We start from the raw sequence: 19,780 nt of genomic DNA, 5'->3' as shown, positions 1-19,780 counted from the left end.
AGGGGAGCGGCAGGAGGGGGGGATGGGGGTGCCCCCCCTCCTGTCCAGCCTGGGAGCGTGGCAGCAGAGCTGCTGTGTCAGATGATAGCCGCTATGGCTGTGCATGGGAGTCATCCCTCCCTGCGATGCCCTCTGTGCTGGAGAAGGAGGGCGGATGGGTGAGGAGGGCCAGTTCTGCACAGGGATTATCTGCCATGTTTGGCTCGCATCATTTTTCCCTGGAAATGTAAGAGTTTAATTTTACCGTGTCTATTATGGTAACTGTTTATAGCAGAAAGTTTTGAGTTTTATTTAGTAAGTCCAACCAGCCAAACCTGACAAGTTGAGAACTATTTGGATTTGAGCTTGGCACAGTGATGCCTTCTGGGAGCGAAATGCCTCGTAGCCCCCCCTTGCCTGGACTGGTTTCACTGCTGGGACTGCAGCTGGGGTCAGAATTTTTGCTTGCTTTATTTTTGAAGAATCAGCTTTGAAATATAGAAGAAACACTTTTTCCTCTGCTTTTGTTCCAGTGGCTGAGTGGAAGGAGCCCATGTTTTTTAAGTCGCTCCATTGGGTGCAGAAGAGCACAGAGACAGGCAATGGAGAGTGTCCTGCTTTGGGCCAGATGTGGCCTTACAGACCAAAGGAGTGGCCTTTTTTGAGCATATGAGTTAATTCTTGGTGGAAAAAAATGGCTTTCTCAGTAAAGCTGTTGGGCATGCCCACAGATGTCAAACAAGCAAGAGAGAGGCTTCCACAACCCACCAGGGTGGTTCTATATGGGGAAACATGCCATCATGTAGCTGTGCGTCTGTGGGCTGCGTGATGCGTGGGTTTAGCACGGAGAGGAAGGTGGCAGGTACATGGTCAACCCAAATGGTTAAAGAGATGTAAAAATAGCTCACCGGTGAACAGACTTGAGGTGTAGGTAACCTGCCCAAGACATACAGCTTTTGTTGTAAGATGAGCTTAGGTGAAGTCTGCCTGAGAGATGCACATCTCAATTATTATATGAAAGACACTGCACACACATCAGCTCCACGGTAGTGTGCTCATTAATCATGGCTGAAACCACCACAAGACCAAGTCCAGCCTTGGAAGGATATGTGTGAGATGGAAAAAAACCCTATACACGCTCTTCAAGCCACTTTCTGACCCAAGAAATGCTGTTCCTGTAGTCCTGACAAAAAGCCCTGAAGCAGAAAGAGAAAGTGGGGACTGGAGGAACTCGGTTCCTCTATAATTCACATACATTCACTTTCTTCCCTGAACCATTTTAAGTGTAGAAACAGCATACTTTGTTCATCTTATGTAAAGATGTGTGAAAATGATCAGGGGGATGGAACACCTTTCCTATGAGGAAAGGCTGAGAGAGTTGGGGTTGTTCAGCCCAGAGAGGAGAAGGCTTCAGGGAGACCTTATTGCAGCCTGTCAGTACTTAAAGGGGGCTTATAAAAAAGATGGCGGCAAACTTTTTAGCAGGGCCTGTTGCGACAGGACAAGGGGAGTGGCTTTAAACTAAAGGGGGGTAGATTTAGACTAGATATAAGGAAGAAGTTTTTTACGCTGAGGGTGGTGAAACACCGGCCCAGGTTGCCCAGAGAGGTGGTGGATGCCCCATCCCTGGACACATTCCAGGTCAGGTTGGACGGGGCTCTGAGCAACCTGATCTGGTGGAAGATGTCCCTGCCCACGGCAGGAGGGTTGGACTAGATGACCTTTAGAGGTCCCTTCCAGCCCAAACTATTCTATGATTCTATGATAACCACATCGTTCCAGCCACACTCTAATGGTTTTTAAAACCTTCCTCCCGTTTTCCTAGCTAGAGGGTTCAGGCAGCCAGAGGTGCCCACCTGGAGTGGTCTAGCCAAGCTTTGCATTGGGTTGAAGATGGCCTGTGTTATCCAAGGGTCACATCTCCCCCATCTCACTGGGGCTGATCTGATCACCCCCATTCCCCTGCTCAGGACGGCTGTGGTGGGCAACACCACCAGGGTCTGTCTTACACCTCTAAGGGTTGGGCCACCTGAGGACTTTCCTTCTGCTTCCTCCAGGACCTCAGGACACAGGGACCTCCACAGCAGTTTCCAGAGAGGGCTCTGCCCTCACTAGTTGCTGGTTGGTGCCATCATTTATGCCCATGTGCAGAGCCCTGGCTTTACCTCTGTGTCTCAAGCACTTAATACAGCTTTGTCTTACCTACAGCGTAAGAAAAATTATGAGGGCAGCATATTTGTTTTCCAAACAAATGTTAACAAGCATGCATAATGAGCGTGTTAGCTGCCACGATTCAGCCTCCAGGAGTCCACATTGTCACACCAGCTGCAGAGGGATGCCTGGCAGAGCCCACGGCAGATCCCAGGTGGGTGACCTTGCACAGGCTTTAGAGTGGTTCTGCCTTAGGAGGACATAGCCTAACCCCAGGCAGTGCCAGCTATGTGCACCAATGCGAACAGCTTCCCACTGGACTAGGTGTCCATTTTCAGCTTCCTGGGGAAATCTAGATATGAAAAATATTTTCCCATGAGTGCAGAAACCCCCCTTCCTCTTGCTCCTCTTCTGTCTCCTGTTGCTCATTAAAAATCTGGAAAAATGTGAAATTTAGGGGGGAGTTGGAAAAAATAGAAAAAAATCTTTGCAAAACATCTAGAATAAAACCTGGATTTTTTTTTCCAAGCGCAGAAACAATATTTTTATTTAGACATTTTTATTTCAAACAGAAGAAAATGCCATTTTTGCAAGCAAGTGGAAATTCCCATTGGCTACTGTTAATGGGAATAAATGGGCTAATAAACATGAAAAGAAAGTTTTTGTCTGATTCTGACGGTAAGTAAATCATGTGAACTCACACCTGGGCAAATGTGTTTTCCTGCTCCTGGTGACATATTGCAGTATGACAAGGGCCAGCTTCTGGTCTGTGTTTGGCTTAGGCGATGCTGCATTGGTGCACAGAGTAACTGAAAACCAAACAAAGTAGCTGGATGACAACTCTTCTCAAACAGAGGATCCCTCCAGCCTGCAGCTCATTTTGAGTAAGTCATAGCATTCTTTCATGGTGCTGAAAATGGTTGCGATTAAGCAGAAACTACCTCAAAGAGGCTGCCTCTCAGGTCCCGATGAGTACGTACATGGCAGCTACACTGCAGTGACAATTCTCACGAGGAAGTTTGCAAACAGGCAATCCCTCAGGTGGTCTGCTTGGAAACCATGGTGTCTCATCTTCTCTGGGGACACACTTGCATTTCCCATGTCACTGTCACCTGTGACTCCATCTTGTGAGAATCTCATACAAAGTCCATTTCCAGTGGTCAGAGCCTCTTTTCTGGCAGCTCTGGCCCATGTTCTTTCCCATTACAAAGGTGATGTGAGCACCTGGGCAGTAAGCAAGTCCCTTAGGGATGCAAAGACCTCCACTGAAGGAATGTGGCATCCTTTTTTGTATGTGCTGCTCAGACTGCTGGACTGTCCATGAAGCTCCTACAGAAAGGCCATTCAGACAGCTGACAGGGCCAGACCATATCCAGAGTCTTTGGGAGCAACAGGAGGACCTGAAGCATTTGTTGTGCTCTTGATGTGGCTACTGCCTCAACCGAGATGGTTTGATGGCGCAGGAGGGAGAGGTCCGTTTCTCCATACACTCGTTTGCCAAGAGGTCCGTTTGTTCTGTCCCATCCCAAGGCTCAGCTGGCTCTTTCCTGGCCCTGGTGGTGCCAAACCGAGTAGCCATCCCACCAAAACAAGTCAAACTTCTCTTGGCTTCCCTGATGGCCTCTTACGCTGGCCCCCTTCTCAGGGGAGGGATCTCCCAGCTCTGTTCTCATGGTTTGCAATGATGTAGAGCCTGGGTGAGAGGGTCGAGAAGACCTTTCTTTGAAGGTCCTTTCTATGAAGGAAAGCAGAGCACTGCACACAGCTCTATGAATACCTGAGGGCTGTGAAACACTTGATACCAGGAGCAGCTTCCCAGCTTTGAAACCCCAAGCCACAGAGACCAGCACAAGAAATGAAAGCCCACTGAGGACACAGCTAAGTTATTTTTGTGTTTCTAGGGAGGTTTTCTCTTTCCCAGGACCAGAAATGTGCTTTTCTGTTGCTGTGGGAGCCCCAAAGCTCTGACACTTTCACACAGTCCCACTACCACATTTGTGAACCCACAAAAGAAGACAAAATCAGGAAATTTAAGTTTGGTTTTCAGTTGTAGGTGATACAGCTGGGACAGGGGTAGTCCCCAAACTTGTCTATTGCTAACCTTTGCTGCTGTCTAGTTAAAACACGAAGCAGCCCCAAGAGATGTGAGGCTGCCCAGCATCCATGCTTGAATTGCAGAAGATGTTCCCCAGCTGTGGCACTCCAATAATTAACAACTGGGAACGTGCTGCTGTTTGAGTAGGCTGCACTGATGTCATCGTTATCAGATATTTGGGAGCTGAAATTAATTACCTCTTGCCACATGTGTGTGCAGTGCTATCTTTTGGGGTATTTGCATGGGTCAATGCTAATTATTTATATCTCTCTCAGAGGGTGCTTTGCCCAGTGATGGCTCAGACCTGCTCAGGCTGCTGACCTGCAGCAGGGAATGGTTTTTGTGTTGAGTGTGTCAGGCGTGTTTCTCACACCACTTTCTGGAGAAGCAGTCCCATCGGCTCAGGCCTCTGGCTTGCAGCAAGAAAAATTTCCCTTGTTCTTCAGTGATCCATTTTTGCTGGTTGCGTTCTCACTTTGGACTAAGCCATCCCTCTCCCTCTTGCTACTCCCATGTCGGAGCTGTTAGTGCTTCCTTTAGATTAGCCCAATGAGTCTTTTTTATTTTTAATCTTACCCCTTAAACTCAACGTGGATTTTTAACTTCTCTTTCTAGCTTATTTGTGACAGCCATTGGCCCTCCTGCTTTATTAATGCTAGAAATTCCTGAACTACTGGCACATTTCTTAAGGCTGTTATAACCCTGGAGCCCTGTAGGCAATGTAAACTTCTCCTGCCTTTTACAAAAGCTGATTGCTGAGCACTGCATGCCCATGAGCTAGTGAGCAGTCCCCACGTTACTTTCTTTGCTGTGTGGAGTCGTGGAGCTCCACTGGAGTGAGACGAGATCTAGCTTTGAGAAACACAATGCTGTGGGTCCCCGGAGGAAAGATCTTCACCAAAGCTGCAGCAGCCATGTGTAGGGAGATGTTTTGCTCTAGAAGACTTCCCTTCCCCTGGCTATGCTCAGGAAATTCCTTGTGATTCCTTGTTCCTTCATGATGCAAGGAGGGTTTCCACTCTGGATAGTTATAGCTTATGGAAAGGCCCAGTACAGCTCCTGCCAAAACCCACGGGACATTCCTATTGGCAACAGAGAGGACCTGTGCCTCATGCGTGATTGCTTTCTCTTTCTCCTGTGTCAGGTCTGTGGTGTCTCACACCGGGACCATTGGAAATTGCCTTTTTCTTGTGGGCAGAAAGCACTGGCTGCAGACTTACTGCCTTCTGAAGTTCGGGAGACAAGTGTGCTGATAAACTCCTGTTTGTAAGCCCTGTGTATAGAGGGGTGTCCTTTGTTCACTCCATCCTTGTTGGAAGAGCACGTCTGCCATTCACCAGCACTCAGCAATGGTTACACCACTTGGATCGCGCTTCATTTGTGAATGTATTAACAAAACTCTTTAACAATAATAAGCTTTAAATAACGAGTGGCAACTGGTGAATGGAGCCTCCATCTGTTCTCACCCGCAACGTGCAAAGTCTACCAAAGTCAATGGACTTCTCTCCGCTGAATTCAATGGGCCTTTTGCCAAAATCTGTGTGAATAAAATGACGCTTGTGCATATATTTATGAATGGTGAGGAGGGGGATGTGTGCAAATCCAGCATCCACTAAGAGCCCATGAAACTGCTCCTAACACAGTTTTTAGCGAATCCCAGGAATTGTCTGTCTGAAAACTTCATGTCTTCTTGTCACAGGAAGAGGAACTCCATAGCCCTGAGACAACACCTGTGCTGCACCAGAAGAGGGTCACATCAGAAAGCAATGGCATTGCAAAGGGGACAGCTTCCCTGGTGCAGAAGTGGATTTTGAAGACTTCAGCACTGTACCTTTGACTAATCTAATTTGCCCTGGGATTTCTTTACTGCAGACAATTGCTGCTGTCACAGTGTTTACCTACTCATAAAAAAATCTAGTGTTGTTGTGACTGCTACAAAGGAAAATGAGGCTTGGGAAAGAATTCCGTGTAACTGTGTGTAATGTACATTGCTCTGAAGTCATTAGTTTCTCATAAGGGGCCCTTGAGCTGTTGAAATGACACATAGGGAGTCAGTACATAATGAGCCCAATTAGGGATGACTTTAATGTCCCTCTGGAAGGGCATGCATTCTCCGTTATCCTTCCAGATACCCACTTGGACATGTTGAGTTGCCACAGCCAGGTGGAGAGAAAAAGCAAAGAGTTAATCTGGATTTGTTCCGATATAACCATCCAGTATTAGTCCTCAAATGATGTTCTGACGGTTTGGGTAAAATATAAGCCCCAGTGCAATATCTCCCACCTGAGCACTAGCAACCTTCCTTTTTTTTTTTGCTCCAGGAACTGGAGTCTAGGGTGAGAAAGTGAAATAGTAGGAGACAGAGAAGGAGGAAGGTCAAGTGTCCTGGAGCAAGTGGACAGAAGTCCTGATGGCATCACAGGATCTCCCACAGTGGAGCTGAGAGTTGGGTAGGGATAAGGTCCCTTGTAACACATTGCCTGAAGGTGTCTGACTCCTGGCTTCTTCACAGAAGCTATCAGTGTAAAACAGCTTTTTTTATTTGCTTGCAGTCCTGATTGCTTCTGCCTTCCCTTTGCATTTGTCCCTGAGGCTGAATGACAAAGATAAAATTCTCCTTTACATCTGCTGCTCCTAAGGTATTTGTGATTGTCTCAGCTTCCCTTTCCAAGGGGTGTGTGGTGAGAATGGACATACCAAAAAGGAGCCCAAGGGCTCCTATGTCTGCGTGCTGTTGCCTCCTCGCTGAACCCTCAGAGTTCACAGTGGTCAGCACTTAGTCCTCCTGCAATGGTTGTCCCCATTCTCTGGGCAGCTGGCTACCCAGTTACTCCTGGGAAGAAGGGTGCATTTCACTCAGCAATGAGGGGGAAAAAAAGTTTCCTTAAAGTTGTAAAATATGGCTGAAAGCTACAAGAATGGAGATGGATAGGAAGAGGTTTTTAACTCTACCTTATAATTTCAGACTGATGGTGTTTCCCGAAGTAAGCACCAGTGAGGTACACCTGGTGTCTCAACCCTTCTCTCTGCAGCTTTTTGGAGTGATGCAGATGTGGTTACTATGGGATTTAACTTGTTATTTATTTGCTTGTGTGTGGAATCGCTGAATTGTCCGTTGTAGCTTTTCAAGATCTTGGGCAGAAAACAATCAAGTTGGTGCACTGGGAAAAGACTTGAGTCTAACAACTCACTCTTGCCGGCGGGTGCTGGGGAGGTCAGTGATGGATGCAGGCATGCCTCACAGCACCTTGCATGAGCAGCGCTGGCTCATTTCTTTTTCTCTGGCCCTTGGTAGTGGTTGTCTCATCAAATGCAAACATCTTAATGACTTGAGCTATTCAGTGAATTTCCTCTCTATTATCCTGGCTAAGCTACTTGCTCTACTCACAAGCTGGCAAGCATTCCAGGTCATCTGAAAATGCTTTGTAAACTTTTGCACATCATTAGATCTAAGTAGGACGGTTATAAAGCAATAGAGAGGAGTTAAAAGGCAATTTACCTTTTATGAGAAATGCAGGTACCCTGGTGATAAGCTCGTCTCCTATAGAGGATCTGTGAAGCAGTGAGCCAAGAAATCTAACATCAGGAGAAATCACAGGCTTTTTTTCCCCGGGAAAATTTTGCTATTTTCCTGCTTGCGAGAGATATCATATACCTTAATAACACCCACACCCTTCCCCACAGTGTCATTCGAGCTGACACTCTGCAAACTGTCACCTAAAGGTCAATTGCTCTGTGTTTCACCCTTGCAAGCAGAGCTTTGCTGCTGACACCGGAGTCACTGTTTCAAGGCGGAGTGGCTCAGGGTCAGCTCCCTGGCAGATGGCATCTGTTTGCTACTGCCCTTTGTCCCTTTCAATCAGGTTACCCCTTCTTTGTGCGCAGCACTAATGCGGCAGTAACAGTGCTGAGCGTGGACTGGGAAAAACTAGCTGACACGCTGTCCTGGGGCTCTGTGCAGACTCAGTGCCACGTTTTTATTTGTATTAATCAGATCTCCGTTCATACTGGGAAATTAAGTTTTCTGTGGTGTTTGAACTAAGAGTCTGTCCATTACAGTTCATTCATCACAGAGATGAGCAACACAGCTCTTCTGTTCGCTTTCCGTGTTTGGCCGTGCTGAATCTGTGCACTCACCAGAGCAGCTTACTGTGCATTAAGCTTGTCCACAGGGCAAGTGATTTTTCTAGTGCTGACAACAATTTTGCACCTAGCTGACATGTTCAACGTTGTGCTAATCCCAACCAGACAAAACTAACCGCTGAAAAGGGGGAAGAAGACAGCCACAGCTTTTATGTTCAGCCACCTTTTGCAGCGCCTCCAGGAATACGGTCTGAGGATTTTCTGGCTACATTTGCACAGAGGCAACCTTCTTCCTTGTGCTACAGGTTTAAAATAGTTTTCTTTTTTCTTTTCTTTTTTTTTTATATTGAGCTGTATGAGATCACTAATAATACGTAAGTACTGGAGATCACTGTGCCTCCAGCAAGCACTCCAGAAGGTTTCTGAAGGCAGCAGTCTCTAGTTTTCCTGGCTGCTGCAGCAGACTTCTGTGGAGTAAAATCAGAGTGAATGATGAGCTGCTGTTAATAATCAGAAACCTCTTCTGCACCATTACAGTGGTTGAGTAAACGATGCCAAGAAACAGGCCATGCCACTGTGGGCATGGCTCGCCTGGGCCAACTGATGCTCTTCCAAATTACTTCTGGGCATGGTTCAGGACTCCTTGTAGAGCAGATACCAGTCCCGTTAGACAGGCTGGATCTACCATGTTGTTCTGGAAGCTCAGAGAGTTTAATAGCAAGGTTGTGGGAGGGTCTGGGCCGCTTGATCTCATGCCAATGGTTTGGAAAATGTTTAATTCACTCATATAGATCTGAAAAGATTGTGGATGTGGGTATCTTTTGCACTGACAGATTTCAAGGATAGCATTGTTGTCCATATAAAGCTAAAGATAAGCTGCTTGAAAAGAACTAGCAAAGCTGAAAAACTCCACAAGCAAAGGTAAGAATGTAGCTCATTAATAAGTTGGAGCAAGACAGATGGTTCAACTGGCAGGACAGTGTTTTCCTAAAGCTTGGCTTTTGGGACAGGTTTTCACAGGAAGGCTGGACAGCCGAGCCAGGTTTCTGTTCACGACATGAGTCCTGGTTAGTTTTTTCTGTCCTTGTGGCAGAGCAGGAGGATGTGCTGGGCATAGACCTGGCAAAGGGCCTGTGCCTCCAGTTTTGGCAGCATGGCTGAGTCCTGATAGCATCAATAAATGATGCAGATGTCCAGAAGGCAGCAGTGTCCATCTGGCTGTGTTTGTTGATCCGTAATTTGGACTCTTGGGCTATTCACAAAATCTGCTCTTTAAATGCTCATTCTGGGGTGCTGCTCTGCAAGGCTCAGAAGCAAACCTGGTTGTCCAATGATCCCACTCAACTCCTTGGCAGATCCTATGCACTCTCTTCCCATGGCTTGCAGATTACTCCCCAGGTCTGATTTCCCATCTATCTCTCAGCCCAAACACCAGCTGCACATCTGCACCCAATTATCCACCATCCAGAGCCTCCTGAGTCCTTAACAGAAGATGACTCCTGCATGACCAGGAGCTTGGCTGGCTACAGCCTTACACACTGCTCCTTAACCTGCACCTACAGCCTTGATCTGGAGCATGCAGGGCAAACACACTCTCCACCTCAAGAATTGTCATGAGTCCCTTGTGTGAGGGAAGGGACTATCAGGACATCACTGGCCAGTGCATCCTGCTGGATTTTGGGCAGTGAAAGTACCTCCTGAAAGAGATCTTGCTGAAATCGTGCCGGAGGGTCTCCCTTTCCCAAAGGCACAACCCTGCCTGGCTGGTGTTCAGGACATGCTTCCTAAGACAGTTCACTTAAGCCACATTTCTAAGCTTTTCTTGCCAATCAGGATGGGGTTAAACGAGCTCATTAGTAAATGAAATGGGGGGCAGATCTCACTAGCTCAGAGCATGGCTTTGCCACTCTTGTTGGGACCTGGCTTGAGAGCAGCTCTGGTGTTTGCTGGCCACTGTGTAGACTCCTGGTTTAATCATCTGTTCTGATGAAAACACCCAGCCCCACGGGCTGTTGATTAAACACTAAACCATGGGTAGCCAAGGAGTTGGGGCACGGAGCCCAAGGGATTTTCCAGCTGGATCATGGTCTCAGCTTGGATCTGGAGATGATTCCTCACGAGGCAGATTCCTGGAGAGTTGTCTCACTGCTGTGGGAGCTGCACTTCGGTCATCTCCTGCCCAACGTAGTCATAAAGAGATAAGGACATTACTGCAGCCTGCTTGCTTTTACACCCATAGGAGCTTAATTCTTGGTTCCTGGATCTTGTCTGGGATGAAGGGGAAATTCTAATTGTAACTGCTCAGCAGTGGTAATTTGTGATCTGGCACAGAGGGCAAAAAGGCCCCACTACAAGAAGGGGTTAAACTGGCTGGAAAATGCCAGAGACAGAACTACTCCTTGCAAGGGATTGGTGCTGGTGCGAGGGTATATAAGGAATCTGCTTGTAATGCATCTTGGCAGACTCCATGTAGAATTGCATATTGCAGTAGGACGCTGCACAATGCATTGTTCATTAAATTTTTCTTTTATATTTAAGCACAAACGTGTGTTTAACTCGCCTCAAGGGGTATCATGAAAGTTCCCCATCAGGGACATTTGCCTTCTTAAAGAGTAGTCAGTCCAGATTTGTGCTGGCACCAGTTCCAGTGCCCAAAAGCTTGGCTGGCACATTAGTGAGGGCAAGAGCTTGCCAGCTAAGGAGCCATCCCACTTCCACAGTGCAGCATACCTTACAAATGCACCTCTCATATATGCACCCCTCACCAACTTTCCTCCCTTGAGGCATGTCTGGAAACACCAGCTATCCTCCTCGGTTGCTTAGAAGTGAGGCTTTCCTCTGCCTACCCCTCATCACAGCAGAGCCAGCCAAGAACAAGTCTTGCTCAGGGTATTGGTGTAGACATGGTTTCAGGTTGTGTGGGAGGTTCAGACTTGACATTAGGAAGCATTTCTTTACCGAGAGGGTGGTCAAACCCTGGAACAGGCTTCCTAGAGAGGTGGTCGATGCCCCAAGCCTGCCAGTGTTTAAGAGGCATTTGGACAATGCCCTTAATAACAAGCTTTAGCTTTTGGTCAGCCCTGGAGTGGTCAGGCAGTTGGAGTAGATGATTGTTGCAGGTCCCTTCCAACTGAGGTGTTCTATGCTACTCTACTCTACTCTACTCTACTCTACTCTACTCTACTCTATTCTATTCTATTCTAGCACACTTTTCTACAGTTTAAGGATGTCTGAGAACTGCAGACAGCCAGTGGTTGGACTCCATATAAAGAGGTTACACTGAAAGAGAAAACAAGGAGCAAAAATTAGGGACAGAGGAATGTTTTCCAAGTTGCAAGATGAAAAGACCCTGATATTTTTATTGCTAAGACTGAGGCTCTGGCGCTGAAGCTTCTCAGCTTGACTTCACATTCCTTTTACCCTGTGTCCAGAGATGTGGGAGACACTGTCATTGTCACCCTCTGAGCGAGCTGTCTAGACCAGCTTCAGGGTCAATACAGGGAATGAGGCACTTTCGGGGCACAATTCACCTGCCTGACAGGTAAGTCAGAACCAGATGAATCAGTTGTACTTTTTTCTCTCCAGTGTTTATAAAGGGAGCTGGGGATGACTAGCTCACATGGGATTCCCTGCCTTTTAGCTGTTTTACAGGGGAGGTGAGATGCATCCCACTTCAGTTTTGGACTGTGGCATGTTATTTCCACTTCATATCCCACTTCACTTTGGGGAGAGCTGGTCCCATTGCCTGGGACAGGCGGATCTTTTTTTCTCCTCTGTGGAACAAGAGGACTTTCCTAAATAGTAAGAGGAGTATGCTAGCATGTGGATGTGTGTGTGTATGCTCATGAAAGGTGGAGCCTTAGGAAAACCATTTACATGCCTCCTAGAAAATTGATGTTTTTAACAATGGTAGGCATACTTTCTACAGCTGCCAAGCCATTTCAAGTGAAAAATCTGTACAAAGCTGAAGGCAACAAAATGTTCATGGGCAAAGAGAAGAGAAATAGTGAAAATAAACTATAACAAATAATGTTTTGGTTCAACATGAGTGGAAACCTTTTGGCTGTCAGGAAACACAAATGCTGGGGAAATTGTCTGGGGGAAATCTTGCGACTCCAACATGAGAAGATTTTAAAACCAGGTCAGACACATTCCTGTCATAAGTGACAGAAACACCGCTGTGCTGGGAAGGGGATTAGCTGACATGTTGCAGTGTCTCCCAGCCCTGTTTTTTATCATCCATTCGCCTTTTTATGAGCACACTGTGTAAACAGCTTGTAATCATTTTGTAACTAATACAGCCCCATCTTCTTCCTCCTCCATCACTCACAGCCAGTGAGCTCCTATAATGCAGCCTGATGAGTAACTCCTCTGTGCGTTACTGTGGGGCATATGTCCTAGAACAAAGATATCACCAATGCAACTCAAAGTGTGTTGAAGTACAAACTGAGCATCTGTCATTTCCCTGTGGCATTCACAAGGTTGGGGCTAGCAATTTAGGGAGCTTTGAAAATCTATCAGCTATTTCTAGAACAACAGGACTACCCACAATCCCAACAGTTAACACTAAAGAAAATTTTGGACAACCGTTAAATTTTGTGTTCCCTTGCTCAACAGTGCAAGCTGAACACTTGGATTAGGGACCAAGAAGAAGCCAATGGCGGGTGCTGAGCATCAGCATATGCATCAGCATATGTGCATGAACATACATCAGCATATATGAAGACAGAGCTGGACCTACAATGTCTTGTGCTCCTTCAAAACAGACAAGACAGTGGTGGAAACCAGGCATGCTGACATCACAGGTCATTCAGGAAACAGTTTATTTACACGCAATGTGCACCCTGGTACTCAGGCTCAAGCTGGCTGTGAAGTTGCGTGCACTGGACGCAGCATGTGAATATTTCTCATTCTCGGCTGCAGCGCTCTAAGCCCTGTGCCATGTAGATGTTCTTGGAGTGCAGTTCCTGCTGGATTGCTGAGATGCTCTGCATAGGCAAGGTTAGGGGAGTTCCTCTCACTAACAGGTCTTGAATTTTTCCATTTCCTGCCTTTTTATGCATTCACATCAGCAAATTCCCTTGGAAAAAAACAAGGTCTAGAAGAGGGCAGGTGTGGCCAAACAGCCTATGTCTGCTGACCTGAAGGGAGCAAGTCATACCATTAAAGACTCTGAGGGGGGAACCAGTTGCTTCCTTCCCACCTTGTGCTGCTCACAGGCAGTAGATAGATCGGGGGGGGAGAGGGGGAGTTGATGGGAGCTTTATAGTCCAGATGATCTGGAGTTAATATTTGCAAGACATGAGATGTCATGGGAACGTCAGGACAGGACTCATGTCAGCAGGGTGGTTTTTCAGGACACATGGACACTGTGGTAGAGGGACCTAATCGGCTTAGGGATATAATCTTTGCTACACAGATAATAGCAGCTGTCTGTGAGAGTGCTGTAACACGTCTTGACCTCAGAGCCTTCCTGCTCACTACAGGGACAAAGTACCTGACTTAGGGCTTGGCCAAGTGACCCAACCACAGCACTAACTTTGGGAGCTTCCAAATCCTCCCATGGTGCTTTACTGGGCGAAAGCACTGCTACCTCTGCAGCCCTGCTCGTCCCTGGCACACTGCAGTGGCCACACACTGACTGTTTGGTGGCCACCTGGCAGCTTGCCTTTGCTTGGGCTCTGGTCGGAGCAATCAGGCACCAGGTAATTTTCAGTGGAAAGGCCACTCATTTCTAGAGTTATTCTGGGTTCACTGGCTGCCTCATGTCCTCTCTGTCTGCTTCCATTAGTACTGGCTGGAGCACTCATACACACACTCATGGGGAAAGTTCCTAACTCTCAGGATGCAACATGAGGATGACCAGGGCATTGCAACCATGTGAGAGTATTTCTCACCAGAGGGGCTGTGCTTCTGCCCAGGCAAGAGAGAGAAGCACCTGCAGCAGTGCTGTCTCTGGCTCTGAAGAGATGCGTTCCCATTGCTGTTGCTGAAATTCCCAAAAGAAATGGGAATTCAGCTTCCACTGCACCTGTCTCAATCTCTGGATTTTGTTCTTTGCCATCATGGTTATACCAGGCATAGCACTGGCCCATAACAGAGCATTCCTGTAAACCCCTGATAGCAACCACACTAATTGAACACTGGTGGGAAGTGCCTGGAGACGCTCTCTGTTTTCCTTGGGACATTCATGGGAGGAGCAAACAGGTTAAGCTCTGCTGATCCACGGAGTTAGAGAAGCAAAGACATCCTGCTTGTCTGTATTACGTTGCCGGTGTCCCAGTTCTGTAAACAACCTCTCACCAGGGCCTAAATCAATCACATGTCACTGCTCCATCTCCTGTTATAGCCCCATGGAAAATAAGAGTGCTACAGACCATGGAAAATAGCTCCAGTCGTGCTGCCAAGGGGAAACTTGGACAAGGCTGTTGTTGACACCCATGTGAATGGGGAAGAAGCACCATGGCACAGGGTGGATGAAAAATGATGTATCTCCTTGAGCCTGTGCCCTCCTTTGTGCCTATGTGAAGACAGAACAATCCCAGCTAGTTACCATATCTGGAAGTGTTTAAATGTCTTTTAAGTAAGAAAAACAGAACAAAAAAACATTATTCCTGCTAGGTTTTGCTTCCAAATGAAAAAACTGCATGCTCAGCCCAGGCTGGACTCTGGGTGATGGGCAGACAGCTGCTGTTTGACAAAGCCCAGCTTCCCAACACAACCCAAATAAATGGGAGCCAGGCACACAGACAGTGAGCATGTTACTCTTCTCCCTGCAGGGACCAGCATGGCCGAGCTGGATGGCCAAGGCTGTCTGGGGCCCATGGGAGAGCCAGGGCTACAGTTTTCCAGTGGGCAGGGGGCTGCATGGTGAACAGAGAGCATGCTGCAGTAGGAGAGGGTAGGACCTACAAGCACACGCACAGATTTCCCATCACAAATCCACTTGTGGAGGCTAATCTGAGCCTCTTCTTTATTTTCAGGTTAGTTGAAGTAGACAAAAGCTTGAAAACACAGACAAGGTCAGAATGCAGTAGGCAAAATAGGATCCACATGAGTTTTTAATGCTTAAATATCTTTATTTTAATCTGATTTCATACTTTTGAGGTTTGACAGTGGCTGGCAACACTGAAACTCATTGCTAAAGAAACCAGCCATCCTGTGCTCCTCGGAAAGCAGATTTGAAGGTGCACACTTGCCTGAAATCCAAGCAACAGCAACAAAATGATTATAAAAGCAGATTTGGGCCCTACTGCTGTTCTGGAAAAAAAATTCCATTTTTGAGGTTTCACAGTTGCACGCTAGTGGTACAACTGTTTTTCTTCACTCCTTTATTGTTTAAAAAGCCCACAAAAGTAGCAGCAATTACAGAACTGATGTATCTGAGAAACCCTCAACTCAATGCACACTAATCTGTGGAAATTTACTGTGCAATCACTGCAACACAGGGAGAATGCTCTTCCTTCCTAATCCCTTACAGCTCTTGTACCGTAGGATTACTGTTGCTAACAATAGCATATAAAACATTCAGGAAGAAGCAGGATTTTTCTGATGCTGGGCATTGTGATGTCCCACACTGCAAACACAACTGCTGATCCTGCTGGTTGAGCTACATATCTCTCTGCTGGTTCCTTAGGGTGGAGTGTGATGACCACTTTGGAGTGTGTTGCTCCACCTGATATTTGATGATGTCTCACTGAAAACCCAAAACAGAAATGTGAAGATGTTCTCAGGAGGCTCAGACTTGTGCTCCCTGCTTATGGGAAATAAAAGCTTTGTTTTATGAAAAGGAAAAAAAAAGACAAAGCTTCCCAAAATATTTGATTTATGAGACAGAATGAAGCCTGGGACATCTGAAATCTTGCTTGAGAAGATACGATTTGGGTCCTCATCGCCTAAGACAGTCCTGTGGTTAGTAAGTTACCGTAGGAAAAGAAACAGCTCAGGTACCAGAATGGGTGTCTTCTGCACCACGCACACCAGCCTTCTCCTGGCCCAATGAACATTTAATTATATACTCCGGATGAAGACAGTTGTTTCTGCAGCCTGCGCCTGGGGCATGCACTGGGAGTGAGAGGAGCGGAGCCAAGCTTCCGACTCTGCTCAAACAAAGCCGGTGCTTGAATCTCTGCTCTCCATGCCTACCCCTGAAAAGGCTCTGTCAAACCAGGCACTTTCTCTGCCAGAAGTTTTGATAAAATTGTTTCTTGGGAACACGCCTGGCCAATCTGCAGTTTGTGCTTGATTTCCCTGGATATTCAAACAATCCAGCTACTGACAGGATGTTTGCTGGAAAAGAGTCCAGCAGTTCTGCAAAAAGCACCTTGGCACCCTCCCAGCGAAGGACTAGGAGTGTATTGGGTAGCTCATCTGAGCAATCAGACCGAGGAACATGGCACCAGTGCAAAACACTTGTGTTTGGTGCGTCAGAAAAAATGGATGCAAATGGTAAAAGTGAGAGAGAAGGGGGAGAGAGCTGCTCAGCACGCTCCTGAGCAAAGGGGAGCCTAGAGACCTGCAAGAGAAACTCAGGTTGTGGATGTTCCTGACCAGCATGCTCAGGATGTTCCTGCCCAGGCTGAAAGAGAGCGACTTAGTGTAGGTTAACCCCTACCTAGCCTTCCAGGGAGAGGCGGAGGGATGTACTAAGGGTCCTGCTCCAAACATCCAAAGATTCCTAGTTTGCACGAGGCTCTGGGGAGCTCAGCCATCCTGCGTGGACACAGGGCATCGGGGAAAGGTTTCCTTGGGAAGAGAGAGCTTCTCTCTGTGAAGACTCTCCTCCCAGATGCTTTGCCTTAGGAAGGGGCACGTCTCGAAGGGCAGAGCTCTCTCTGGGGCTGTTTCATGCAGTGGTGGGAACTGGGCATGCTGTCCCATTTGGGCAGCTCAGTCCTGCCCTGTGCTAGCAGGCCAAGAGCTCCTCAGCTTTGCGGTGTGATGGGAAATAACTTTCAAATGACCTTGCTGGAGACTGTAGTGCCATTGCCATCAGCGGTAGGAAGAACAGTGAAACTAGAGTTCCTGAAGCTTCCTAAGTCCCACTGTCCTGTATTTGCCACATGTTCACAAAAACTCTGTCTTTCCACCTTATTAGCACTGAAAACCATGGTGAGGATTTTAGGAAATGAGGCAGGAAAATCCCACTGGTGCTGAGGAGAGCTTCAAACAATAGCAGGGATTTTCAGGGACATGTGCAGCCTTGTCAGTGACTTTCATGCTGCAGGTGTCCTAACCTCATCCCTCCCCCCATGCGAAATCTGCTGTGACTGCCTCCCAAACAGGCAGAGCCAAGGATGCTGATTGCCTCTGCCCATGCTGGCCCAAGGTGAGGAGTTGCAATGGGAAGCAGTTTGCTGTCCCAACCCTGGTTTAGGGGACAGCCCACACTCCTGCTCTCAGTTCCTTTTTAGCATGTGTCCCAGTGCTTCTTCATCTTACTCTCACATGTAATTTCAGCAAAAGTGGTATTTTCTCCTGTATCTTTATTCCCCTCTCACACTGTGCACAGCCTTCTCACGAGCACTGGTGCATTCAGCTGGACAGGGATGCACCAAAACCAAATCCTCTGCAGCAGCTGGACTGTAGCTGGGTGTAGGACAGCATCAGAGGGGAAAACACCCCGTGCTGCCTCATGTCCCTAAGGCAGGCTGAGGCATTAGCAAGGTGCTGCAGGTAAGAGCAGTGCAATGAAAGCTGCAGGTCTCTGCTGGTGGGATGGGAATGCACAACACCCAGTAGCTCAGGACAGCGGGAGCTCAAGGACTGAGCAAACTGGCAGAATGCTTCAGCCAGCTGCAGCTGCCCTGTGCTATTCAGATAAGTATGTGCAAGTCACTGCTTCCTGCTGGGGCTGCCTCTCCCGGCACACCCTCCTCCAGCGGTGGTAAATTTGGGGATGACAAAGGGTTGCACCAGAGGGACTCGGGCTGGAAGGCCTCCGTGGCCATCAAGAGTATTCCCAGGTCTCACTGTGATTGCAGGTCCCTGGCATGATTTGGGGTCAAGCCAACTAGTGCTTTCAGAAACATTTCCTGGAAAAAGTTTAAGGGCAGCACGGACTTGATATTATTGCCCTGTGCACTTGGATGCATCCATCCTGGCTTGGAGGATAAGAAAGTTTAATAGATTGTTCTGTGTCAGTAGCCTCAGGGCCAGGAAACAGTGCCAGGCATATTTAAATTACTAGTATAGATGCAAGCACTCTGGCTGCTGGTAAATCTGTGAGCATCTCCTTCTGGGCAGAGAAGCAGCCGTCAGGTTATAAGTGGGGTGAGGGAGGGTCAGAGCTCCCCAGCGAGGCCCTTCTCTGTCCAGCTGGGCATTTCAACGGCTGTTTTCTGCCCAGTTTCTCATCACCTGTCAGCAGGAGCACTGCAGCATGCCAGCATTACACAATCCTTTACTTAAGGAGCAGGCAGTAAGGCGTAAGCTTTCCCATCCATTCTCCGGACAAAAGACTCAGCCAGTTCTTAGAATACCTGAATGCACAATTCCTTTCATAACCATTTCAAAAGTGCGTCCCGGGTGCAAGGAGTGAACGTCCCAGGGCAGTGCGGAGAGAGCCAAGAGGGGCCAAAGGGAACAGGCTGGAGCTGGAGCCTGGGATCAGTTTTCATCTCGCCGGGCTTTTATTTTTCCTCCCTGTTCCCTTTCATCAGATCACACAACCTCCCAATGTGACCTTGAGGGTGCTGTGGGGGAGGAGGAAGACATGGCAAAATTTATGCAGTGGAGCAAATACCGAACTCGGACCATTTCAGTGAGCCACTGTCCCGGGGCAACCTGAGACCTCAGTGATTCAGGGGAGTCAGAGCTGAAGGAGAAAAACTGGAGAATTTGGGGCCCAAGAACGCCTCCCTCCCCATGCTGAATTATTTTGCAGACTCAGCAAAATCCCCTTCCTTGAAAAGGCTGCCTGGGAAGTCCCACAGGACTTCAAACAAATTAACTCAGTGTTACCCTGAAACAAAATCGCTTGAGCATGACTCTGCAGGGTGAGAGGCAGCCAGCAGAGCGGAGGGGATTGTGTTACATTAAGGCAATGATCGATCCTAGATAATGCTGAAGGAAGGAGAAGGGACCTGCCTTTGTTCTTGTTCCCCTGGGGTTTCTGTGCATGGCATTTACCCTCTGCTTTAGGGTATTGCACATGGTGAGTCACAGCTGATAGCCACAAGCTGACATTCACGCTGGGCCTGATCCTGTTATTCATTTTCATGGGGGTAAAAGGGGAAGGACTCTGCTGAAACCATGTGCGCTGCCCGAGCAAGAAAAGGGCTGATGCTGTTGGAGGGATGTTGGCAGTCCCACTGCCACCGCCCCAGGCAGTTGTGAGTCCCGTGCTTGGACAGCGATGGGTTCTGTCAGCCCCAATCCAGCCACTTTATGGCTGCCTGTCTGTGACCCATCAGCAGCTGGTGGGGGCTCTAAAACACATTCCCTGCTCCGTCTTCTGCCTGCTTATGCCTT

Source organism: Pygoscelis adeliae, unplaced genomic scaffold (genome assembly GCF_000699105.1).
Source record: "Pygoscelis adeliae isolate BGI_AS28 unplaced genomic scaffold, ASM69910v1 Scaffold495, whole genome shotgun sequence".
In the NCBI taxonomy this organism is placed as follows: domain Eukaryota; kingdom Metazoa; phylum Chordata; class Aves; order Sphenisciformes; family Spheniscidae; genus Pygoscelis; species Pygoscelis adeliae.
This window is presented reverse-complemented; position numbering follows the sequence as displayed.